At 43.2% G+C, this 27,220-nt stretch overlaps 1 long non-coding RNA gene across 2 annotated transcripts in view; it reads left to right on the forward strand.

Annotated features, from left to right (window-relative positions):
- The window catches only part of LOC127333450 (uncharacterized), a 182,702-nt gene extending 156,267 nt beyond the window's left edge, over nt 1–26,435 (forward strand). Inside the window, exons 1-3 of one of the 2 annotated variants that reach the window (XR_011751964.1) lie at nt 24,041–24,199; nt 24,369–24,480; nt 26,180–26,435. This is a non-coding gene — a long non-coding RNA (uncharacterized lncRNA). Of the gene's footprint in view, nt 1–24,040; nt 24,200–24,368; nt 24,481–26,179 lie in introns of those variants that run through there. The other variant, XR_011751963.1, reaches the window with a different exon arrangement.
- The last annotated feature ends 785 nt before the right edge of the window (nt 26,436–27,220 follow it).

The following is a 27,220-nucleotide window of genomic DNA, read 5'->3' on the forward strand; positions in this document are numbered from 1 at the left end:
ACCTTTTCTTACATAAGCCTATCCCAAGTTTTTACATTACAAGTTTACTTGTTTTCTCAATAAGTTACTTTTATAGTTAACTTTAGTCAAAGTACAAGTTGGTTACTAGAGTAGTGAAGTTAGTCTCTATCAAGCAAAGCAAGGTAGCACCCCTCATGATTTAGAGCTAGTGCTAATGAAATAAAACTTGACTACTCTAGATGGGAACAATGTGAATTGGCAATGAATTTGAAACCTTGGAATGATGATGCATTCCATTGAATGATTTTTGAAGGTCAATATGACCAAGAGAAGATGGTGATTTTTGATAAACAATGATGTTGGTTTGAATGCGATACCTTTCCAATTATTAAGTACCCCCACAATACCTGATTATGGGTAGGGCTTAACTGGAAGTTTATGCATCTTAGTATGGGTTCCCTCTGAACACACGTCATAGGGGTTACGCTTGAGGCTGCCTCCGTTGTTGAGAAATGATGTGAAATTGAGGTGAATTGTACGGCCAAGCCTGTGCGGTTCCAGGTTGACGATTGGTCTTCACTGGGAGGCCAAGCTCATGGGGAGAGGTGCTCATACTAGGATGTGTAAGTGAAAGGTTATGGTTGATGATCCGCGTACTGTGTTACGATGATTCGGGGTAATCCCGACGGATGAAATCAAATGTTGTGGCACAAGTGTGCAACCTCTGCAGAGTGTAAATCTATTCGAATAGCCGCGTCCACGGTTACGGACGGTTGGAAAGGCCATACAGTTTCCGATGTCATATCTGTGAAAAATGATGTTGAAAGGTGATGGTGAAATGACTTGTGGTAAATTGAATTGAAATCACCACTTGAATGGTGGGAATGACACTAATTTTCCCACTTGAGATAGTTAGCACTTGATTAAGCTTTTCTCAAATATTGTGAACAAAAACTAGCTTTATGCAAATAAACTAGAGCTTAGCAAACCATACTAAAATGTCTAGCACTTACATTAGTATTAGTTTGCGAGTACTTAAAGTACTCACGGCTTTGTCCCTGGCTATTCAAATGGCCAGAGTATGAGGATGAACAAGGAGATGACCAGCAGGACGCCTACGACAACTAAGCGCCTTCCGACGTCAAGTGTTGGCCTGTGGACTAGAGAGTCCTTGTATCTTACGCTTCCGCTATGTTGAACTATGAACTTGTGTTTGTTCGTTGATCGATAGATCAACTATTCGTGTAATATGGATCATGTGATTCCAAATTTGTAAGACTTATGGTTTGTAATGAATGATGACTGTGATACTTAACTATTATGCCTCGCAACAACAATATTCCTGGGATTGCGATGTATGACATAATAGGCATTCGGACTTAAAAACTCGGGTGTTGACAGGCTTAGCTGGAAACTTATGTATTTTAGTATGGGTTCCCTCTGAACAAGCGTCATAGGGGTTATGCCGAGGCTGCCTCCGTTACTGGTGAAGTGATGTGAAATGACGTTAAATGAGGTGAATGTCCGGCCCAAGCCCTGTGCAGTTCCCAGGCTGACCGTGTGTCTTCACTGGGAGGTCAAGCTCATGGGGAGAGGTTCCTATACTAGAGTATGTAAATGAAAGGTTAGGATTGGTAGTTCGCGTACTGCGTACGATAAATCAGGGCCAGTTATCCCTGACGAACTATTGCAATTGTTGTGGCACAAGTGTACAACCTCTGCAGAGTTAAACCTATTCGAATAGCCGCGTCCTCGGTTATGGACAGTTGGAAAGGCCATACTGTTCCGTCATCAGAACCTTTCTAAAAACATGAATGGTGACTTGTGAATTGAATTGGAAGGTGACTTTGACTTTGAATCACAACTGAGTTGTGGGAATGACACTAATGTTCCCACTTGAGTTAGTTAATTGAAGAGGCTTTGATTATTAAAAGTGCTTATGAAATAAAACTGGCTTTATGCAAATAAAACAAGAGCTTAGAGCCCCCTTACTATAGTTGATAGTGTTTACCTTAGTATTAGTTTGCGAGTACTTTAAAGTACTCATGGCTATGTCCCTGGCTATTCAAATGGCCAGACTATGAAGACGAGTACCAGAATCCGGAAGAAGGACAGCAGGACGTCTACGACAACTAGGATCACTCCTGACGTCAACAGTTGCCTGTGGAATAGATGGACTACTACTACGCTACTTTCGCTTCCGCTATGTGTTATGTAATGGATCAATAGAACTTCTATTATTGTAATAAGACTGGATCATGTGATCCTTTATTTGTAAGACGATTATGGTATGTAATGAATCATGTGTTGTGATATCAATCTATTATGTCTCGCAAAAACAATATTCCTGGGATTGCGATGAATGGCATAATAGGCATCTGGACTTAAAAATCCGGGTGTTGACAAGTTGGTATCAGAGCCATTGTTGACCTTAGGAGACCCTAGTTAGAATGGACGTCTGAAAAATTTAGTTTCAAAACAAATGAAGTGACTATTTAAGAAAACTTATTCTCCCTCTTATCATTGAGATCTTCTTCAAAATAAGAAAGTTATGCTCTATTCTATTTATACTACTACATAAAATTTTGACACACTTCTCTAACTTACTCATCATAATTCTTCACAGATGGAGTACACCTGCAAATCTTATCAGCTTGGCCACGGAGGAACCTCATGTTCGAGAAGGATTTGAAACAACTGGTTGAGTATCTAGGATGCCCGTATCCCTAGTTCTTCGGAATACCCCTCAACAATCCATCGGGAGGATCACCTCGGTGGGAAGTTACTATAGATCTGAGAGGAAAGCTTGGAGCCCCAACATGGGAAACCATCTGGTTTTCTGTAACGGGAAGCACTTGGAAGGAAGGACTAGTCAGAGCGATGCAAGAAGCAATTGCCCGTCTGTGTGGACAGAATATGGACAAGCTCGAGAATACCCGCTTCATTTACTACCCAGGACATGACCCCATGGGAAGACCAATAATCATGCCCCCGCACCCGGAGATGAACCACTATGTTGCCTACCTTGACTACCTGATGTACAAGATCCGCAAGGAGTTGGACAACGCCCTCACCTTTCGCCAAGCACATTACCCGTGAAGACGAAGCATTTCCCCCATGAAGAGTAGTTTCATTTAAAGCACTTTTGTATGTGTGAGTTGTATCAGGATCCCCTTGTATCGTAGAGCGATGAATGGTTCTTCAAACCAACGGTGTGTTAGATTTGTAATATATGATGCTTGGTATGAATGAAAAAGTGTTGTTGGTTTTTACCCCCGCAACACTACTCAAGTTTTCAATATTATAAACTTTTTAAAACTTAACAAAACAAACCATAGAAATTTCCCTCTTCTCTTATCATCTACCTCAATGTTCAGATGGCCCCACCAACCCGCAACACCACCCAGGATGCCATGATGCAACTGCTGCAGATGATGATGGCAGACCGAGAAGCCGAAAGAGCTGAACGCCAAGCAAACATTGCTGCACTGCAACAGATAGCTCAGAACAATCAAGGCCATGGAAACCACGATCACCCGGGATCAAAGCTGAAGAACTTCCAGCACACCAACCCTCCGGTATTCAACAAGACTGAAGAGCCCCTCGATGCTGATGACTGGCTCCAGACCATGGAGAACAACCTCGAAGTTGCGGGAGTAGAAGCCGCAGAAAAAGTACTGTTTGCCACCCACTACCTGTGATGAGGTCTAAGACCCCGTGTGTGGCCCGATCTCGCGGATTGACTTCGAAACCAAGGGGAGAGATGGGAGAACGCGAGGAACACGAAGAACACGACGAACACGAGGAACTCCGAGACTCACGCACGCACACCAACCCGATACACCCGATGCTTACCTCCGTGGCTCGATGGACCACGCCAATAGAATCTCCGAGGAAGAGGCACGTGGCAGAATTCCCGGAGAGAGATTGGGGTTGGAGAGGAAGAGCTTGGTGAGGGAGAGAGAGTAACTTGTACTAGAATCTCACTCAACAAGATCAAAGTCAACAACCAAGGTGCCTTGATTACAGAGGGATGATACCCAAGGGAGACTAAGCTCAAAGGTAGGTTTGAGTTCAAAACAAGTCTAAAGAGTAAAGGAGGGGTTCCAGCTACTTATATAGGCACACATGGCCAGCAAGGGCGAACATGTACGCGAATGGATAAGTTAAGGCAGTTTGGTGGGGCATTCCCGTCAGATCCGGTTTGGGTCCGGTCTGACCGGGCCTGTGACCGGGCTGTCCGGTCATGGTTCCGGACTGACCGGGCCGGTGACCGGGCTGTCCGGTCATGGGTCCGGTCGACCGGGCGCAAACCGGGAATCTGCGAAGAATCCGGTCCTGGGTCCGGTCGTCGTCCAGTACGAGGGAGCTGGCCCGGTTTGCGCCCGGTTGACCGGGCCTGTGACCGGGGCATCCGGTTGTGGGTTCGGTCTGACCGGGTCCTGGACCGGCCAGCGTCCGTCTCTTCCTTGGAGCGCTTCGAGCGACGTCGGCTTCGGCTTCATGATCATCTCCATGTCCAGCTGCTTCTCTCCCTCCCTTGACCTTGGCTTGTCCTCCTCTCCGGGGTCTTGATGCGCCTTGTACCTAATGACACATAGCACGTCGGCATGAGGTAGCAATCCATCCAAAGGGGTACCAAGATCAAGGGTGGTGAGGAGCGAGTTCACCTCATCATGTAGAGCTTTGACTCGGGCTCGTGTCATCGGTCCACTTGGGGGACTTGTTGGTCTTGGTGTAGCGACGTCGGTGAGCGGGGCTACATCATCTCCCCCCCTTGGGAAAGAGTCGTCCTCGACTCTTGCACCTCTTCATCTCCATGATAGGGCGACAAGTCCGAGATGTTGAACGTGTTGCTCACCAAGTACTTTGATGTCGGTATGTCGATGACGTAAGTGTTGTTGTTGATGCGTTTGAGGACCTTGAAGGGGCCATCTCCTCTTGGCTTGAGCTTGGAGTTGCGCTCATGAGGGAACCTTTCCTTCCGGAGGTGGATCCAAACGAGGTCTCCTTCTTGAAATATCATTTCCTTCTTCTTGGCGTTGATGCGGTTTGCTTGACGAAGCACATGTTCTTGTATGGTCGCTCTTGTTTCTTCATGTAGTTTCTTGACGGCGGCGGTGCGCTTGTCGAAGTCCATGTTGATGCGCTCGTGGAGGGGTAGCGGAAGTATGTCGAGTGCCGTGTAAGGTTCGAAGCCATAGACGACCATGAAGGGGCTCCTTGATGTAGTCTTGTGCTTGGCGCGGTTGTAGGCGAACTCCGCGTGGGGAAGGCACTCCTCCCATGACTTCAAGTTCTTCTTCACGAGGATGCGTAGGAGGGTGGAGAGGCTTCGATTGACCACTTCCGTTTGGCCGTCCGTTTGCGGGTGCGAGGATGATGAGAATAGGAGCTTCACTCCAAACTTTGCCATGAGCGACTTCCAAAGATAACTCATGAACTTGACGTCTCCATCCGACACAATGCTTTGCGGTACTCCATGTAGGCGAACAATTTCCCTGAAAAACAATGAAGCAATGTGTGAAGCATCGTCGCTCTTATGGCAAGGTATGAAATGAGCCATCTTAGAGAATCTATCCACTACCACGAATATAGAATCATGACCATGCTTAGTGCGAGGCAAGCCTAGAATGAAATCCATGCTAATATCGGTCCATGGTGCATAAGGAATAGGCAATGGGGTGTAAAGACCATAAGGGTTGGAAGTGAACTTAGCTTGTAAGCATGTTGTGCACCGGCGGCAAAGGCGTTCCACATCTCGCTTCATCTTTGGCCAATAGTAGTGTGTTGAGAGCATGGCATATGTCTTGTCACGTCCAAAGTGACCCATAAGACCACCTCCATGTGACTCTTGCAAAAGCAATTTTCGAAGCGAAGACTTGGGAATGCAAATCTTGTTAGCTTTAAACAAGTAGCCATCATGCAAATAGAAATCATCCACTCCTCGTTCAACGGAGCACTTCTCGAATATGGGAGCAAAGAAAGAATCGGAAGGATAGAGTTCTTTGATCTCTTCAAGTCCCAAGACATGAACATCCAAACGAGTAAGCAAAAGGGTGTTTTTGCGGGAAAGAGCATCCGCCACAACATTGTCCTTGCCCTTCTTGTATTTGATCACATATGGGAAGGACTCAATGAACTCGACCCATTTTGCATGTCGTTTGTTCAAGTTGTGTTGGCTTTTCAAATATTTCAAGGACTCATGGTCGGAATGAATGATAAACTCTTTTGGCCAAAGATAGTGTTGCCAAACTTCAAGAACACGAACCAAAGCGTAGAGCTCCTTGTCATATATAGGATAGTTGAGGCGTGCGCCATCTAACTTCTCGCTATAGTATGCCACGGGTTTGCCCTCTTGCATAAGAACACCACCAATACCAAGCCCACTTGCATCACACTCAATCTCAAAAGTTTTGGCAAAATTTGGAAGAACAAGAAGGGGAGCTTCGGTAAGGCGTTTCTTCAACTCATCAAAAGCATTTTGTTGGGCTTTGCCCCAAACAAACGGAACATTCTTCTTGGTAAGCTCATTCAAAGGGCAAGCAATGGTGCTAAAATCTTTCACAAAGCGGCGGTAAAACTCGGCAAGTCCATGGAAGCTTCGGACTTGACCAACATTTGTAGGAGTAGGCCAATTGTGGATGGCCTCCACCTTGGAAGAATCAACTTCAATCCCATTAGCGGAAACCACAAAGCCAAGGAAAACCAATTTGTTTTGAGCAAAGGTGCACTTGGGGAGGTTAGCATAAAGCTTTTCATGACGCAAGATGCACAAGACCTCTCTCACATGTTGCACATGGTCCTCGAGACTTTTGCTATAGATGAGAATATCATCGAAATAGACAACCACACTCTTGCCAATGAGAGGACGCAAGATGTGATTCATGAGGCGCATGAAAGTAGATGGAGCATTGGAAAGACCGAAAGGCATAACGAGCCATTCATAGAGACCGAGTTTGGTCTTGAATGCCGTTTTCCATTCATCACCAATGGCCATGCGGATTTGATGGTAACCACTACGCAAATCGACTTTAGAGAAAATCGTGGCACCACTAAGTTCATCAAGCATGTCATCTAAACGCGGAATGGGATGGCGGTAACGGACGGTAATGGCATTGATGGGGCGACAATCCATACACATCCGTTGCGTCTCATCCGGTTTAGGCACAAGAATCACGGGAACCGCACAAGGGCTAAGGCTTTCACGGACATACCCTTTGGCGAGGAGATCTTGAATTTGGCGTTGGATCTCCTTTGTCTCTTCGGGGTTGGTGCGGTAGGCGGCACGGTTTGGAAGCGGAGCGCCGGGTATGAGGTCGATGCGGTGTTCGATGCCTCGGAGTGGTGGTAGTCCATGAGGGAGCTCGTCGGGGAAGACGCCTTGAAATTCCTGCAAAAGAGACAACAAAGACGGAGGAATGTTGGTTAAGTCGTTAGTCGCCGACGAGGGTCCCTTGCATATGAGCACGTAGTGCAATATGGTGGATGGGTTCTCTTGGAGCTCTCTCCACTCACTCTTGGTGGCTAGAAGGACACTCTTGGACTCACTCATATATGGCTTGTGGCGCTCACTCTCTTTGTGGTGGGTCGCTCCCTCTCCTCTCATCTCACTATGGTGGGTGCGGAGTTGTGTCCTCGCTAAAGCCTTCACATTATCCGCGATGATTTGGCTAGGAGTCATCGGGCACAACTCGAACTTCTTGTCGTTGACCTTGAAGGTGTATGTGTTGGAGAGTCCATCATGTATAGCCTTCTTGTCATATTGCCAAGGGCGGCCAAGCAACATGTGGCACACCGTCATGGGTACCACGTCACACTCGATAGTGTCCTCATAAGGTCCAATCTTGAAAGTGACGGTGACGGTATGTTGTATCTTGACGTTGCCCTTGTCACTCAACCATTGGATATGGTAAGGGTGAGGATGCTTGCGGAGAGTGAGGTTGAGCTTCTCACACAACTCGGTGCTTGCAAGGTTATGGCAACTTCCACCGTCGATGATGACCTTGATCGATTTTCCACCAATTCCGGCACGGGTTTGAAAGATGTTGCACCGTTGTTCTTCCATAGCATGAGGTTGTGTGGTTAGCACCCTTGTGACCACAAGTGAGGGACTTGGGTCATGCTCACATAAGAGAGGATCTTCTCCACTTTCTTGCTCATAAGCTTCTTCACTTTCCACGGCGGCTTGCACAAGGGCTTCATATTCATCCTCATCAAGCGTCTCGATGTCACCATTCTCCATAGTGATCATAACCTTGGTGTTCTTGCACTCGAACGATTTGTGACCTTGGGTGCCACACTTGAAGCAAGTGACACTAGAGGGTCCCGTGGATGCCTTAGAGGAGGCGGTGGAGGAGACCGTTTGCTTCATGCGACTTTGGATAGTCGGTTTCTTGGATGTTGTAGATGACACGTCGGCCTTGGCACTTGTAGCATGAGGAGTTGATGTAGTAGGAGGAGTTGATGTAGCGAGCTTGGAGGAGAAATAGGTCTTGGCCTTGGAGTACTTGATGTCCTCAATCACTTGGCGCTCGGCCTTCGATGCTTGGTGGACCAACTCAACCATGTTGGAGTCGGGTTGGAACTCGACGATCCTCTTGATGGGGTAAGTGAGGCCATTGAAGAAGCGAGCAATGGTTTGTTCCTCGGACTCTTGGATGTTGGCTCGCATCATAGTGAGCTCCATCTCCTTGTAGAACTCCTCAACGGTCTTGGTGCCTTGCTTCAACTTTTGGAGCTTGTTGAAGAGGTCGGTCATGTAGTGCGTGGGGACAAAGCGAGCATGCATCTCTTTCTTCATTTCTTCCCAAGTGTCAATAGGAGGTTCACCCTTCTCTTCTCGAAGAGTGAGGACTTGCTCCCACCAAGTGTTGGCGTAATCTTCAAACTCAAGCGATGCCATAGCCACTTTCTTGGCACCGGAGTAGTTGTGGATGCGGAATATCTTGTCAACCTTGAGTGCCCATGAGAGGTAGGCTTCGGCATCTTCTTCTCCCTTGAACTTTGGCATGGTGAACTTGAGTCTTCCAAACATGTTTTCTTCATCCTCCAAGTTTCTTCTACGAGGAGGTGATGACCCACAAGTATAGGGGGTGTATCGTAGTATCTTCGATAAGTAAGAATGTCGATCCCAACGAGGAGCAGAAGGTGTTGACAAGCAGTTTCGATGAAGGATTCACTGTAAATGCTCACAGACAAGTATTCAGGGGGGTTTGATGTAACAGTTGAATAAAGTACGAGTATGTAAAGTGCGAGAGTAATAATTGCAGCGAGTGGCCCAATCCTTTTTAGCACAAAGGACAAGCCGGTTTGTTTACTTATAATGACCAAACGTTCTCGAGGACACACGGGATTTTAGTCTAGTGCTTTCGCTACATACGGCTAAATAATCTTCATTGTTGTGATAAGTGTTGTGTGGGTGAACCTATGCTAATGTACCGCCCTTCCTAGGACTAATGCATACTTGTGATTATACCCCTTGCAAGCATCCGCAACTACAAGAAAGTAATTAAGAATTAAATCTAACCACAGCCTTAAACTCTGAGATCCTGCGATCCCTCCTGCATCGATATACCAACGGGGGTTTAGGTTTCTGTCACTCCGGCAACCCCGCAATTGGCAAACGAGTACAAGATGCATTCCCTTAGGCCCATAAATGGTGAAGTGTCATGTAGTCGATGTTCACATGACACCACTAGAAGAATAACACCACAACTTAAATATCACACCATTGAATATTACTCAACCATAGTTCACTACTAACATTTAGACTTCACCCATGTCCTCAAGAACTAAACGAACTACTCACAAGACATCATACGGAACATGATCAGAGGTGATATGATGATGAATAACAATCTGAACATAAACTTGGTTCAATGGTTTCACTCAATAGCATCAACAACAAGTAGAAATCGATACCGGGAGAGTTTCCCCTATCAAACAATCAAGATCAAACCCAAATTGCTACGGCGGTGGCGGTGTCCAGCGGTGATGACGGCGGTGATGATGGTGGAGATGATGATGATGGTGATGGCGATGATGTCCAGCTCGATGACGGTGTCGATGGCGTCGATTTCCCCCTCCCGGAGGAATTTCCCGGCGAATTCCTGCCGCCAGGAGAGCTCTTTCTCTCTGGTGTTCTCCGCCCCGCAGAGGCGGTCAGTAACTCTTCGCGAGGTACCCTCTGTGGCTTAGGTCTTCGGGACGAAGGGTTTGGCGAAGAAAAGTAGGCGAAAAGGGTCGTGGGCCCCCAGGACCATAGGCCGGCGCGGCCGGGCACAGGGCCGCGCCGCCCTAGGGTGTGGGCCCACCCCGGCTCCTCCTGGCTCCTCCTTCCGGCTTCCTTCGTCATCTTGAAAAATAGGATTTTTGATATAATTTCCTTCCAGAGTTGATCTTCCGAAATATTGCGTTACGACGGTGCTTTTTCCAGTGAGAATCCACGGCTCCGGTGTTCGATCCTCCAATAATGATGAAACATGCAAAATAGATGAAATAACATAAGTATTGTGTCCCAATATGAAATATATCAATGAATAACAGCAAATTATGATATAAAATAGTGATGCAAATTGGACGTATCAACTCCCCCCAAGCTTAGACTTCGCTTGTCCCCAAGCGAAACTGAGCTCGATAGACATGACCACATGTTTATGGAGTGAAGAGTCGATGAATAAAATACGGACAAGAAGCATCATATTCATTCACACAGGACATTATAGTAAACAATCTCTTATAACTCATATTGAAACAAGTATAAGGTAATCACAAGTAAAGGTGCATAAGAAATCATAATTGGTGATGGCAAACTTCGTTCTTGGTCAGAGAACAATTAACAGATTATATCTCATTGAGCAGCGCTCCCATGTTAAAGTTTATAAGGCACAACTGGCATACTCAAACATAATGGTTTTCTCATGATCATTGATAACTTGCAAAGCTATATTCATTCAGATAAAACTTGTACTAAACAAAGAAGAATAAAAGACATGATGTAGCAAATCACAATATAATGGTTTGATCACAACTACTCAAATGCTTGCTTGAGATGGAGGGAAATAGGTTTACTGACTCAACATAAAGTAAAAGACAGGCCCTTCGCAGAGGGAAGCAGGGATTAAATCATGTGCTAGAGCTTTTTCAATTTTTGCAATCATATAGAGAGAATAAAAGTAACATTTTTAGAGGTGTTTGTTGTTGTCAACGACTGGTAGCGGGTACTAACCCCCTTGCCAGACAACCTCCTAAGAGCGGCTCCCATATTATTTTCATTTTGTGTGGCACTCCTTCCAACCTTTCTTTCACAAACCATGGCTAACCGAATCCTCGGGTGCCTGCCAACAATCTCATACCATGAAGGAGTGCCTTTTTATTTTAGCTTTATTATGATGATGACACTCCCCCCAACCTTTGCTTACACAAGCCATGGCTAACCGAATCCTTCGGGTGCCGTCCATCAATCACATACCATGGAGGAGTGTCTATTTAGTTTAATCAATTTGGGACTGGGAATCCCATTGCCAGCTCTTTTTGCAAAATTATTGGATAAGCGGGTGAAGCCACTAGTCCATTGGTGGAAGTTGCCCAACAAGATTGAAAGATAAAACACCACATACTTCCTCATGAGCTATGAAACATTGACACAAATAAGAGATACTAAGTTTTGAATTGTTTAAAGGTAGCACATGAAGTATTTACTTGGAATGGCAGAAAATACCATGTAGTAGGTAGGTATGGTGGACACAAATGGCATAGGTTTGGGTTAAGGTTTGGATGCACGAGAAGTATTCCCTCTCGATCTGGTCTTTGGCTAGCAAGGTTAATTAGCAAGCATAAGAGTAGGGAAACAAACAAATATACATGTGATAGAAACAATCATGCATCTTCCTTGTAAGTACAAACAATTTTAACTTCAGAATAATAAGCTATGAGCTAACAAGAAAGACAATGAAACATCTACATGTATTTCTCTTTTCTATTTAAACCTCAAAGTGTTGTTGCTATTGACCAATGCTAAGTTTGCCAAAACCAAATAGATTTATTCAATGCTCCCAAAGTGATACCAATACTAACAACAAGGTGAATCATATAGTAGAGATTGCAAACTAAAATAAGATGTGCAATATGTAAATGATAAGACTTCTCATTAATATTCCATAACGATAACTCACACCAAGGGATACATAGACAACCAACTAAAGGAGAGATACTTCCAAACGCAACCCATCTTATATGATAACTTCCCTACTCATGATATGACACTACTTGACAATAAAAGTAAAAGGTAGTGATAATGTGATACGCGGCACTCCCCAAGCTTGGAACAAACCAAGGGGATGCCAATACCGATGATGAATTACTCCTTTGGCGATGATGGTGATGAATTCACGACAAGCTTCTCAATAAGCTCCGAAGCTCGTCAATCCGTATATGAGATTGCGAATCATCTGAATTGTGCTCGACGCGGTTAAAGAGTCCTGTACGATGGCGAGTCCCAGCTCTTGGAGTTATTTCCCCACTCTTCAGCCTCAGGCTCCTTCTCTCCTGCAGTGTTAGAGCGATCTATATCCCATTGGCTAGGCAATGCTGCCTTGGGAGTCCCTTCAATTTGATTATTGAAAATTAGATTGTGGAAGGGGTGATGAGTGCCTGATGGAGATGTTTTCGGAGCTAGGTAATGACGTGGGACTGCTCCTCCAGTGCGAATTCTTGCGCTCTTGTTTGCACAAAAAGGGTTGTCCACCACCTTGATGCTTGCGATGGTAGCACGCGGGCGTGCGCGCGAGTCTTCCTCCACCTCTTCTTCATCTTCTTCCTTGACGTCCTTGTCTTCCTCTTTCCACCCGAGATCTCGATCATCTTCATCCGGAAACTCCTTGCCCTTGTTCTTGGAGACCATGGTGCTTCTAAACCAAAAACAGATCCTGTCAGAAACAGCTCGAAACAAAACACGTCGAGAAAACGATATACGGACCTCCAGGGGTCCGGGGGATTATATAGCAAAAATTTTCACGACAAACGGAAAGTACCAGATCGAACCAGAGTCGGAAAGGGGCGACGAGGTGGCCAAACTATAGGCCGGCGCGGGCCCAGGTCAGGCCGCGCCGCCCTATGGTGGCACCCCCTCGTGCGTCCTTTCCACTCCGTTTCGAACTCGTAATTTCTCATATTTTCCAAAAACAGCAAAAATATAGTTCGGAAAGTAAATTGCGTACTTTTCATTACCGATCTTATTACCTATTCAAAGTCGAGTTAAGCGGACTGTCAATTTGCCCTTTGATGTAGGCCTCCGGTGTTTCCACTTGAATAATATCAACATCAACATTATAAGAATCACCCGAGATATAATGCTTGAGTCTTTGTCCATTCACCACTTGCGTAGCATTGCCTTGGAGAGAGATAATTTTGATTGCTCCTGAACGATACACCTCCTCGACAACATATGGTCCTTCCCATTTCGAGAGTAATTTCCCTGCAAAGAATCTGAGACGAGACCGATACAATAGGACTTTATCCCCAATATTAAATTCTCTTTTGATAATCCTCCTATCATGCCATTTTTTAACTTTCTCTTTAAAGAGTTTAGCATTTTCATATGCTTCACTTCTCCATTCATCTAGAGAACTCAATTGCAACAACCCCTTATCACCGGCAAGTTTAGGATCTTTATTTAATTCTCTAACAGCCCAATAAGCTTTGTGCTCTAGTTCTAGAGGTAAATGACAAGCTTTCCCATAAACCATTTTATAAGGTGACATTCCCATGGGATTTTTATAAGCAGTTCTATAAGCCCAAAGTGCATCCTTCAATTTACTAGCCCAATTCTTTCTAGTTTTATTAGCGGTCTTTCCCAAAATAGATTTAATCTCTCTATTTGATAATTCTACTTGACCACTAGTTTGAGGATGATAAGCAGAAGCAATTCTATGATTAATACCATACTTAGCAAGAGTTTTTCTAAAACCTCCATGAATAAAATGAGAACCTCCATCAGTCATAATATATCTAGGTACTCCAAATCTAGGAAAAATAATATCTAAGAGCATTCTTAAAGAGGTCTCACCATCAGCACTTTTTGTAGGTATAGCTTCCACCCATTTAGTAACATAATCAACAGCAACAAGTATATGAGTGTTACCTTCCGAAGACGGAAAAGGTCCCATGAAGTCAAATCCCCAACAATCAAACGGTTCAATAACAAGAGTATAATTCATAGGCATTTCATTGCGTCTGGAGATATTACCAACCCTTTGGCATTCATCACAAGATAAAATAAACTTTCTCGCATCTTTGAAGAGAGTTGGCCAATAAAAACCTGATTGTAAAACCTTTTGCGCGGTTCTTTCTCCAGCGTGATGTCCTCCATAAGCACTACCATGACATTTACTCAATATTTCTTGTTGTTCATACTCAGGAACACATCTTCGCATAATACCATCCACTCCTTCTTTATATAAGTGTGGGTCATCCCAGAAATAATGCCTCAAGTCATAAAAGAATTTCCTCCTTTGCTGAGCTGAAAAGGTTGGAGGCAAGTACTTGGAAACAATAAAGTTAGCATAATCAAAGCATACCAAGGACTGTCTCGCGAGCTCACCTTTATTACAGCCAATTGTTCATTTGGAAAACTATCATTAACAGAACAGGATCATAAGCAATATTTTCCAATCTAGACAAATTATCATAACAGGATTATCGACCTTTCCTATCTACAATATGTAAATCAAATTCTTGCAAAAGAAGTACCCATCTAATAAGCCTCGGCTTAGCATCTTTCTTTGTCATTAGGTATCTAATTGCAGCATGATCAGTATGAATAGTAACTTTTGAATCAACAATATAAGATCTAAATTTATCACAAGCAAAGACTACAGCTAATAATTCCTTTTCAGTTGTAGCATAATTTCTTTGAGCAGCATCAAGAGTTTTACTAGCATAATGAATAACATTCAGTTTTTTATCTACTCGCTGTCCAAGAACAGCGCCTACAGCAAAATCACTAGCATCACACATAATTTCAAAGGGTAAGTTCCAATCAGGGTTCAACTATAGGAGCAGTTGTTAAGGCTTTCTTAAGAGTTTCAAAGCTTCCTTACAATCGTCATCAAAAACAAATGGTACATCTTTTTGAAGAAGATTAGTAAGAGGCTTTGAAATCTTGGAGAAATCTTTAATAAATCTCCTATAAAACCCAGCATGACCAAGAACACTACGAATACCTTTAACATCCCTCGGATAGGGCATCTTCTCAATTGCTTCAACTTTAGCTCTATCAACTTCAATACCTCTCTCAGAAATTTTATGTCCCAATACAATTCCTTCATTAACCATAAAGTGGCATTTCTCCAATTAAGAACAAGGTTAGTTTCTTCACATCTCTGCAAAACTTTATCAAGGTTTCGCAAGCAACTATCAAAAGAATTCCCATAGACGGAAAAATCATCCATGAATACCTCTACAATACTTTCACAAAAACCATGAAAAATAGCAGACATGCATCTTTGAAAAGTAGCGGGAGCATTACATAAACCAAAAGGCATGCGTCTATAAGCATAAGTTCCATAAGGACAAGTAAAGGTGGTTTTCTCTTGATCTTTAGCTTTAACAGAATTTGTGAAAACCGAATAACCATCAAGAAAGCAAAAATGAGTTTTTTAGACAATCTTTCTAGCATTTGATCAATAAATGGTAAAGGGTAATGATCTTTCTTAGTAACTTTATTAACTTTTCGAAAATCAATGCACATTCTATACCCTACAACTACTCTTTGAGGAATGAGCTCATCATTATCATTAGGCACAACAGTCATACCTCCTTTCTTGGGAACGCAATGCACAGGACTAACCCATCTACTATCAGCAATAGGATATATAATACCAGCTTCAAGAAGTCGTAATACCTCATTCCTTACCACTTCCTTCATCTTCGAATTAGACGACGCTGAGGTTCAACAACAGGCTTTGCATCATCTTCCATATTAATAGCATGTTGGCATATAGACGGAGAAATCCCCTTCAAATCATCAAGAGTGTAGCCAATAGCGCCTCGATGCTTCTTCAATATTTCCAATAACCTTTCTTCCTCAATCTCTGAAAGCTTAGAACTAATAATAACAGGATATATTTTCTTATCATCAATATGAGCATATTTAAGATTATCAGGTAAAGGCTTTAAATCAAAAACAGGATCTTCCTTTGGTGGCGGTGTTGTACCCAAATCTTCCACGGTAAATCATGCTTGAGAATAGGTTGGCGAAGAAAAATTTCCTCAAGCTCATCTCTTTCTTTCCTAAAATTTCGCTCTCGCTATCCTCCAAATGTTGCTGCAAAGGATTATTAGGAACAAGAACAATAGATGCACATTGCTCCATTTTAAAATCATTACTAGGCAAATCAGCTTTATATGGAGTTTTAGTAAATTTAGAGAAGTTAAACTCATAAGATTCACCAGCGAATTTAGTCAAAATTTTCTCTTTCTTGCAATCTATAATAGCTCCACAAGTATTTAGAAAAGGTCTACCAAAAATAATTGGACAATAATCACTAGCAGCAGAACCAAGTACCAAAAAGTCAATTGGATATTTAATCTTACCGCATAAAACTTCCACATCTCGAACAATACCAATTGGAGAAATAGTTTCTCTATTAGCCAGCTGAATAACCACATCAATATCTTCAAGTTCACAAGAATCAATTTCGTGCATAATCTCCGTGTAAAGCTCATACGGAATAGCACTAACACTTGCACCAATATCACATAATCCATAATAACAATGATCACCAATTTTAACAGATAGCATAGGAAAACTAGCTTGTTTGGGTTTATTAGGATGTGAGACAATATTAGAAGCATCTTCTGAAAATAATATGACCATCCTCCACACTTTCAGTCACAAGATCTTTAATTATTGCAACAAATAGGTTCAACTTTTATTTGTTCTTCGGGTTCTACAGCTTTCTTTTCACTTTTATGAACCGCACTATTTATAACAGAGTACTCCTTCATTTTAGCAGGAAAGGAGTTTTTCAATATAAACTTCAGGAATAACATGATCAGCAGTTTCAACTACAACGCATTTATTAATAGATGAATCAATTTTATCTTTATACGGTTCATGATACTTATCAAAATTCTTCTTTGGCAATTCATAATGAGAGGCAAAAGCTTTATAAAGATTTACAACAACTTGAGAATCAAGACCATATATAGCACTCATATTACGAAATTTATCAGTATCCATAAAAGCTTCAATGCATTTATAATCATAAATTATACGATTCTCTATCCTTGTCGTTCTCCCAACCTTCAGTATTTTCTTGGATCCGATCAAGAAGGTCCCTTTTAAACTCTTCCTTGTTGCGTGTAAATGATCCGAACAAGAAGTATCCAGCAAGGTCTTGTCTTGAAAAGAAAGTCTTGCATAGAAATTATCAATAATAACATTACCGGAAGCTCATGAATGGGGCATTTGAGCATTAAAGACTTCAATCTCCCCCAAGCTTGGGCGATGCTCTCTCCATCATGAGGCCAAAAATTATATATGCGATTCCGATCCTTATGAATTTCACTTGGAGGATAGAACTTAGAATAAAACCGGGGCACAATATCATTTCATTCAAGAGAATCCCCATTATCCGATAATTTATACCAATGCGCCGCTTTCTGGGACAGCGACAAAGAGAATAGTTTCTTCCTCACTTCATCCATAGCAATACCTGCACATTTGAATAACCCGCATAATTCATGCAAAAACAGTAAATGATCACCGGGATGGACAGTTCCATCCCCTTCATAGCGATTATCCATAACACGTTCAATAATTTTCATAGGTATTTTATATGGTATTACTTCCTCACTGGCGCCTCATCCACTACCGTTGCGGTAGTAGTAGATTTCCCAAATAAAAATTGAAGAGAAGATCTCTCCATAATGACTTATAGCAGCAGGCAGAAATAAAATCAGCACAACAAGAAAGGTTTTCCTTACCAATTCCACTTACCAATAGCGCTTCACTCCCGGGAACGGCGCCAGAAAATAGTCTTGATGACCCACAAGTATAGGGGGTGTATCGTAGTATCTTCGATAAGTAAGAATGTCGATCCCAACGAGGAGCAGAAGGTGTTGACAAGCAGTTTCGATGAAGGATTCAATTGTAAATGCTCACGAGACAAGTATTCAGGGGGTTTGATGTAACGGTTGAATAAAGTACGAGTATGTAAAGTGCGAGAGTAATAATTGCAGCGAGTGGCCCAATCCTTTTTAGCACAAAGGACAAGCCGGTTTGTTTACTTATAATGACCAAACGTTCTCGAGGACACACGGGATTTTAGTCTAGTGCTTTCGCTACATACGGCTAAATAATCTTCATTGTTGTGATAAGTGTTGTGTGGGTGAACCTATGCTAATGTACCGCCCTTCCTAGGACTAATACATACTTATGATTATACCCCTTGCAAGCATCCGCAACTACAAGAAAGTAATTAAGAATTAAATCTAACCACAGCCTTAAACTCTGAGATCCTGCGATCCCTCCTGCATCGATATACCAACGGGGGTTTAGGTTTCTGTCACTCCGGCAACCCCGCAATTGGCAAACGAGTACAAGATGCATTCCCTTAGGCCCATAAATGGTGAAGTGTCATGTAGTCGACGTTCACATGACACCACTAGAAGAATAACACCACAACTTAAATATCACACCATTGAATATTACTCAACCATAGTTCACTACTAACATTTAGACTTCACCCATGTCCTCAAGAACTAAACGAACTACTCACAAGACATCATACGGAACATGATCAGAGGTGATACGATGATGAATAACAATCTGAACATAAACTTGGTTCAATGGTTTCACTCAATAGCATCAACAACAAGTAGAAATCGATACCGGGAGAGTTTCCCCTATCAAACAATCAAGATCAAACCCAAATTGCTACGGCGGTGGCGGTGTCCAGCGGTGATGACGGCGGTGATGATGGTGGAGATGATGATGATGGTGATGGCGATGATGTCCAGCTCGATGACGGTGTCGATGGCGTCGATTTCCCCCTCCCGGAGGGAATTTCCCCGGCGGATTCCTGCCCGCCGGAGAGCTCTTTTCTCTCTGGTGTTCTCCGCCCCGCAGAGGCGGCTGTAACTCTTCGCGAGGTACCCTCTGTGGCTTAGGTCTTCGGGACGAAGGGTTTGGCGAAGAAAAGTAGGCGAAAAGGGTCGTGGGCCCCCCAGACCATAGGCCGGCGCGGCCAGGGCCTGGGCCGCGCCGCCCTAGGGTGTGGGCCCATTCTGGCTCCTCCTGGCTCCTCCTTCTGGCTTCCTTCGTCATCTTGAAAAATAGGATTTTTGATATAATTTCCTTCCAGAGTTGATCTTCCGAAATATTGCGTTCTGACGGTGCTTTTTCCAGCAGAATCCTGGCTCCGGTGTTCGATCCTCCAATAATGATGAAACATGCAAAATAGATGAAATAACATAAGTATTGTGTCCCAATATGAAATATATCAATGAATAACAGCAAATTATGATATAAAATAGTGATGCAAATTGGACGTATCAGGAGGTGCGCCTTCATCTCTTGCGGCTAGAGGAGGAATAGGAGGTCTTCTACGGCCAACCATAGCATTGGGTTGGCGTTGAAGATGAACGCTTGCTTCACTTGGTTCACGGTGAGGATGTGGTTGAAGATCTTGTCGCGGTTGTGGACGATGCTCAATGTTGGGTCTCTCATCTTGATCATGGTGTGGCTCTCCTCGTCCACGTTGGTCATGGCGAGGGTGGCGGCGGAGATCTCGCCGAGGTTGATCTTGAGGACCTTGGTCTTGGGGTTGGCCATCACGCCCATGGTGGGCATGGCGATCCGCTTGGTGACGATCTTGTTGAAGGCCTTGGTCTTGTGGAGGACGCTCATGTGGACGAGCATGGCGATGTATCTCTCCACGCCTAGAGTTGGAGCGAGAGTCTTCATGACGAGCTTGTGGGCGATGAGGTCGATGATGGTCTTCATGCCTTGAAGAAGAGCTTGAGGACGAAAGGCCACCATGAGAGTAATAGTCTTGTGGCGAGCTTGAGGACGATGAAGTAGAGCGGTGTCGGCGATGACGACCCAAGTTGGTGATGGCGCGCTCGAGGCTATCCATGCGCCACTCCATGTTGGCATCATTGGCCGCCATTTGGCCATTCAAGTTGTCCGTAGCTTCACGAAGAAGAGCCAAGTCTTGGTTCACGGCGGAGAAGTTGTGAGCCACCTCATCGTATTGCTCATCGATGCGCGTCTCGAAAAGGGTGAGTTGCTCCTTGAACTCTTGTCGTTGCGTCCATAGGTTGTGTTGAGTAGCCAACCTCTCGGTGTTGCGGAGGATCTCTTCATCCCTTGTGGTATCTCCGTTCCTATCCATGATGGAAAGACAAGAACTATGTTGTGTATGTTAGTGGAAGGAGACTACCTCGCACTCTTACCAAGGTAAGATAGTATTGAGGCAATCCACCAAGCCGAAAGCAAGATCAAGTGTATCGGGAATACACGCAAAACCACACGTAAAAGCTAGCAAATATGGTGTTAGGCGAGTGTTGTGGAAAGCCAAAAGACAAATCCAAGATCGAGTATGTTGTTAAAAGTGGGTGAGGTCCAAAAATCCAAATGTCAATGTGAAGATCACTATAAACACGGAAAAAGTTGTGGAACACACACACGAGATAAGCGGGGTTAGTGTAACACCCCAACTTTTTGCAAGCTTGTTTAATTATCCAAAGTGCAAAAATTAGGGGGAACAAAAACTTTTTCTATAGACTAATTAACATGAATTGCTTTGATCTGTTTGTTATGATGAATTGCCTTGATCTGTTGGTAGATAAATTGTCTTGATTTGCTTGTTGAGTTTTGTTTTGAGCTACCCTTAATAACAACACCTCTAGTGGTTAAACAAGCAACTCACTAAATAAAACACATGTGTGGCTTAGGAAGAATTGTTTTTCTTTTTACTACATCAAACCTCCCTCCTGATGGCAACATGAGTGTGCCTACTTATAAGATTCCAACTTTGGCAGTTGATCTCTTAGCACCCACAACTGTTTTTGGTGACCTCAGTGCATGGATCTCTTCTATACAACACCCTCTACAACTTCCACATCTTACATGTCACATCCTCCACTTGCAACTCTTATAATCACTTGATCTGGTATCCTATCCAATGTTTCAGCACCAGATCACTTCTTCCTCTTTTACCTCTTGTGTTTATTTAATCCAATTTTAATATCCACAAAACCAAGAGTAGGTATGATGGGTACATTTTGTAGCCACCATCTACCCTTGAGAACACTCCTTCCTAAATTAGTTTTCTTTCTCAAAAACCCTATTGTTTTTCTTCCCTGGTTTTAGCCACAAAAAAATCACTCCTTGTTATTAAAACTCCTTAAATGTTTTCTTCAAATAACAAGAGAGATTGTGGATGGTATTTTGTGTCATCCCATTCCCTTCAACCCAAAAAGACTTTCTATAAAGGCATTTGATTTTCTTCCTTCTTTTAAGTGCATGGTTTTGGTACATGTGCCATCCTTGCACCTTTTGATAACATAAGGGAAAAATCTATTTGGCATTATTATGCAAGTAGACCCATTTTGTTTTAAAAATCATTGGATCTCTTTCAAAATGTTTTCAAAGGAAAGTTCAATATAAACCCTATCCAACATTTTGATCAACTCTCATAGTGGTGGAGACCCACCTCTGTAAAGTTCCAGATCTAATTAACAACTTCCATTCATTCATCACATCTCACTCTTGTATGGTTTACCATCATCATCTTGACCTCATGTTTATGGCTTATGCCACCATATTCATCCTTGTGAGTATGGTTATTTCACTCACCATCTCTCTTAGCCTTGCTCTACAATTGTCTAAACCACCATCACCACCATCATCTTTTGGCCAAGTTGATCACTTGATCAAAGTGCTTCATTCCTCAACATTGGCACCAATGTTTATTAACACCTCTCTCTTTTCATTCTTACTTCATCAAATCAACATTACCCATCTACCTTGGCATGCTCATGCATTGTTGCATGTGGTCAATGCCAATCTTTTCAATTTTGAATTCAAATAAAAAGTTTTATTCTTCAACTATACCTTTGGATCTATTTTCATCTTATGTTTGTCACAACCAAAGTGGTGGGAATTATCCTTAGAGTACATATCACCTCACACTTCTTTTTATCTATATGAATCCACTCATATTCTTATCATCATTAAAGTCACTCATTGACGTCATCTCCTCAACATCATGCCTTGGTCTACACACATGGATGTTGTGCATCTCTTTGTTTGTTCACTTATGTTTGGCAAGGATGGAGCCGGCCATTGTCTATGCATGGCAATTTCGGCCAGCCATTCCTCTCTATTTTTCTTCCTCTACAAGACTTGCCTCCCAACTACCACAATCAATAAATGAGCAGCCTCCCAACCCACCCAATCAATGAGGAGGCAGCCACCATCCTTCCTCTTTATAAGGAGCTTGGCCGGCCACACCTCCTCTCCTTTGCCTCATTTCTTTTCACTCCCTACTATTTCCTCCACTCCCTCACACTCTCCTCCTCCACTTCCCCACGAAAATGGTGCTCCCCTTGCTCCCATGGCCGGCCATGGCCATGGCAAGCCACCAAGATGAAGCTCTCCCTCTCCCTCAAGCTCCTCCTCACCATGAGAGCCTCCCTCTCCTTCTTCTCCCCAACCCTAGATGGTTTTCTCTCCTCTTCTTCTTCCTCCCTTGCTAAGATTGGATCTTGATGCAGGTGCATGTTGGTCCAAGCATGGAGAAGCTTGAGCTATCCTCAGATCTGAAGTTCTTGAGCAAAGTTCGTCCAAAACCTTGCAGTAATTTCTGTATCTTGCTGTTTCAGATTCTGGTACGAACTTGTAAAATCCGCCAAATCTTGTGTGCAGATCCAAATCGAGTGATTCAAAGTTCCGCGGATAGGTATTGAAAAGATCTACAACTTGGCGTTGGTCTCATCCTCAAATTCGTTACGGATTGTGCATGGTAAATAAAGTTCTACAAACATGCAGAATCACTGTTTGTGAGATTTCTTCCGTTTTACAAAACCTTTTTGAGCAAACTCAACTGCAGTTGAAAGCCCTCTCCCGTACCTTCATTTTGGCGGTGGTTTCACTTCGATTGACCTCCTGAAACTGAAATGGTTTGCAGATCAAGATCTGATCAGATCTGAGTTTGTCGAATTAAACCAGGAGCCTGGAAACTAATTTTTGAATGAAACTAACTGGGTAAGAACCACCTATTCAATACCTTTCAGATGCAGCAGACCTCATATTTTTTTGATCTGTGTATGATTTTTGGTGAATTAAACTTGTTCTGTGTGTTCTGCAGACATGGCTGTTAGATTTTAATTCATCAAAAATCCATTTTTGAACTTAATTGAGTGATTCCAATTATGTAGGATTACTGAGTGTTTTCTTAATCATCTCAAACAAGTTTCAAACCTTTATCTATTCTGCAACTCCATAGTTAAAGCAAATGGTGAAAACATGCAGTAAACTTTTAAATCCATTTGTGAGAGTTTCAGAAACAATTTGAACCCAAATCCAATTGTGTGTGAATCTCTGTTTAAATATCTTTCAAATTCCAGTGGCCTCATATTTTTAGGATTTTTCTACGATTTATGGATTACAGATCTTGTTTTCTGTACAGTCAGATTCAAAGAAATTCCTAAAATTGTAGGTTTAATATTTTTGGGTGATTCCAATTGGGTTAGTCTTGTATTGGTACTGGCTATCTAGGAAAAATATTATTAGTCTCTGTTCATACATATTTGTTGCTGTTAGTAATATTTATGTGTGACATGCATTGTTGAAACAAAACTTTTCGGTTTATCTAAAACCCTTGACCAACTCATTTTAGTAGAGGTGGGCAACCTTTGTTTTATGCTTGCACAACAAAACCTCTGCAACCTAACATTAGCTATTTTGTTTTGCTTAAGTTTCCAAATGATGTGGAATATGGTTTGCTTCCTATTTTGGTTGTAGTGTTATGGGAACAAATTAAGTTAGGAAAACTATTTTCTACTTTTTCAAAAATGTTTGAAAATGCTTTGTGATTGTATTTGATGTCAAACTAATGCACTTGTCCTCTTTAGGATGTTATCTACCAGGGGATATTTGGTTTATACCATGGTGATACCCGAGAAAGGCAATTGCTAAGTTGTGATACTCTCATACCTTTACTAGGTAAATAAAATGGGTTCTCTTTTAGTTGCTTTGCAGTATCTATAAGTTCTTTGTATGTTAGCCCGTAGTAAGGTGGTTAGCTATTGCTTGTTGATTGTTGAATGTTGCATGCTTGTTATGATTGGTGCAATGTGATTGATTGTGTTCCTTTTATATTTTCCGACGATAGATGCGAACGATTCCGGAGAAGAAGAAGAAGTGGTTCGGACAAGGATTTTATTTATATTGACGGGATTCTTATATTGATGAAGTTGAAGAAGTCCAGGGACAAATAAGCCAAGGCAAGCCATCTTTTGATCTCTGATATGATGTCTCTTTGGATGTCATCTTGTGCGATCAATAGCATCTTGGTTCTATGTGTGATGATCTCCATATTGTTGTCATCTATGCTTGGATGCAAGCATGGTACCTCTAGTAGTTTTATCTTGTCAAGGTCTTGGTAATTGGTTGGGTATATGGTATCATGGCCATTGCTATCCAACTTGCTTTCTATATTTAGCTTGAATATGTTCCACCTCGGGACAAGATTCATACTACACCCTCTTCTAGTGTAGATGTATCAATATCATGTTTTTGGTGTATTCTCAAATTGTGATGAGTATGCCTGTTTTCCCTTAATGGTGTTGGTGTTGGTCAATTCTCATCCCTATCTATCTATTGATTGGGTTAGATAGCACCACAAATCTGAAAGTATATTTCCTCTTGTGTTGTCATAATACATGCTTAGCTCAAGCAAGTATGATCCACTCCAATACCTCTTTTTCATACCCTCAATGGCGTGATGACCCTCATCTCGGCCATAGTGTTGTATTAGTTCAACTCATGAAACTTTAGATTGGGAACCCCTCAAGGTTTACCTTGTTGTAAATGTTTATGAAAACCTTGGGTGAGGCAATCTTACCCAAGCGTATGGTTTATGAAAGGAAAGGATCTTGACAAAGATGGTTGGAAAGAGGAAGGTGTGTGTGACTTGGGTTTTTGAGAAAAACGACACATGGTTCTTTGTATTCGCCCGGAACAACTAAACAGCGCAACCATAGCTACTCCAACGTGGGCACGGGGCTTAACTTGACGTTTGTTCTTCTTAGCATGAGGCACCGCACAACTATACAAGGGTACGGTTACCCCCGAGTCCGGGTTGTCATGGTTGGGACAATAGTATAACGGGAGGCCTTCGGGGCTGACCCGTCCGGAAGACACTATGGGTCTCCTGGCTTGGCGGTGGAGCCACGCTCTAGAGGAGGTGAGCTGCCACGGTGCCGGGGAGGTACATACTCCATAGGGTAGGACCTCGTGTTAAGTCGAATGGGCGAGAGGTTATGTCCGGGTATCCGTCGTGGCATATGTCGTTATGCGGGGATGATGCCCACACGATAGGTATCCGGTTAGTTGTGGTGAAAGTGTGCAAACTCTGCAGAGTCAAAACTATTCGAATAGCCGCGTCCGCGGTCATGGACGGTTGGGATGGCCGTTACAGAGCTGTGTCGAGTTTTGGTTTTGAAAATGATTTCCAAAGGAAATATGTGTTGGAAGTACCGGAAGGGTACGGGAAAGATGGTGTGCCGACCATGTGGAGATGGTCGAGGAAAATGAAACAAAAGAGGGTGACCCATCCTAGTGTTTCATGTAGAGGAACTCTACTTTAACAAAGATGTAGAGATGTCATAGGACTTTCTTAGTGTCCCCTTCAACTGTGATGTGGGATGCTATATCCACAAGAGAAACTGATTCTCTTTCACATGCTATATCCACAAGAGAAACTGATTCTCTTTCACATGCTATATCCACAAGAGAAACTGATTCTCTTTCACATGCTATATCCACAAGAGAAACCGATTCTCTTTCACATGCTATATCCACCAGAGAAACTATTCTTCCTCTCTTGTCTTCTTTAGTTAGAATTGTTATCACCTTCTTGATGGTTTGCGAGTACAATTCAAATGTACTCACGGCTTTGTCCCTGGCTATTTACTTGGCCAGACCTGGAGGACTTCGACAGATGAAGAAGGAGTTGACGACGTCTATGCGAGCTAGGAACGTCTTCCCAGTCAGTTGCCTGTAGGGTTAAGGCAGATGACTTGGGCTCTACGCTGCTGAAGTGATTCTGCTACTCTGATGATTAGATTAGGCCCTTCGAGGCTATCTTGTAAAGATGGGTCATGTGACTTTATTGTAATTTTCTTATTCCGTTTTGTAAAGGATGATGTAATTTGATATCAGTTCGGTTATGTGTTCACGACACACTAATCATGGGAACGTGAACTGTATACATAACAGGGTATTTCGGACAGCTAGTCCGGGGTCCCCACAGTTAGTGCGACCAAAAGTGAGCGGAAAAGTGTATGTATAAGTGCTCGGTGTCACACTAACACAAGGAGAGCCAAAGCTTCGGTTGCAAAGGAAGAGACAACAAGATTCACACGCGGTCTCTCTTCTCGTATCTCTCTTTGCTTAAAAGCTTTTTCTCTTTTGTATATGGTGGCACTTGCACTCGTTTGTATCTTTGGTGGCACTTGGACACTTTGTATGTATGGGCGTATGGATGTATGAATGTATGGTGCTACTCGCACTCTTTTTGTGTTTTTGGGGCTTTTTCACGCACTATGTTAGCGTTAGCCTCGCTTTTGCTATCTTGCCACACGAGTGTTTGCTTGGATGCCTTACTCAACGTGACACACACACACCTCACAATGCGGGGCCACGTGCAATGTCTCGCAACACTAGACAAGCAATGCTCGATGGGATAGATCGCAAAAGGAAGAGGGGTTACAAGGGGAAAGTTGCAAGTTATATCTGCGATGATGGTGGTGGTGGTGGTGGTGGTGGAGATCGCCGGAAGTCGAGCTCGAAGGAGGGCGCGATGCTGCGCCCGGTCTGGGGCCCGGTTGAACCGGATCCTGGACCGGCCTGTCCGGTTGCCGCCCGGTCGACCGGGTTCTGGGCTGGCTCGTCCGGTCTGTGGCCCGGTTGACCGGGTTCGAAACCGGGTTTCGCGATTTGGAGTTTTCTCTCTCCTGTTCT

Source organism: Lolium perenne, chromosome 2 (genome assembly GCF_019359855.2).
Source record: "Lolium perenne isolate Kyuss_39 chromosome 2, Kyuss_2.0, whole genome shotgun sequence".
Taxonomy (NCBI): Eukaryota; Viridiplantae; Streptophyta; class Magnoliopsida; order Poales; family Poaceae; genus Lolium; species Lolium perenne.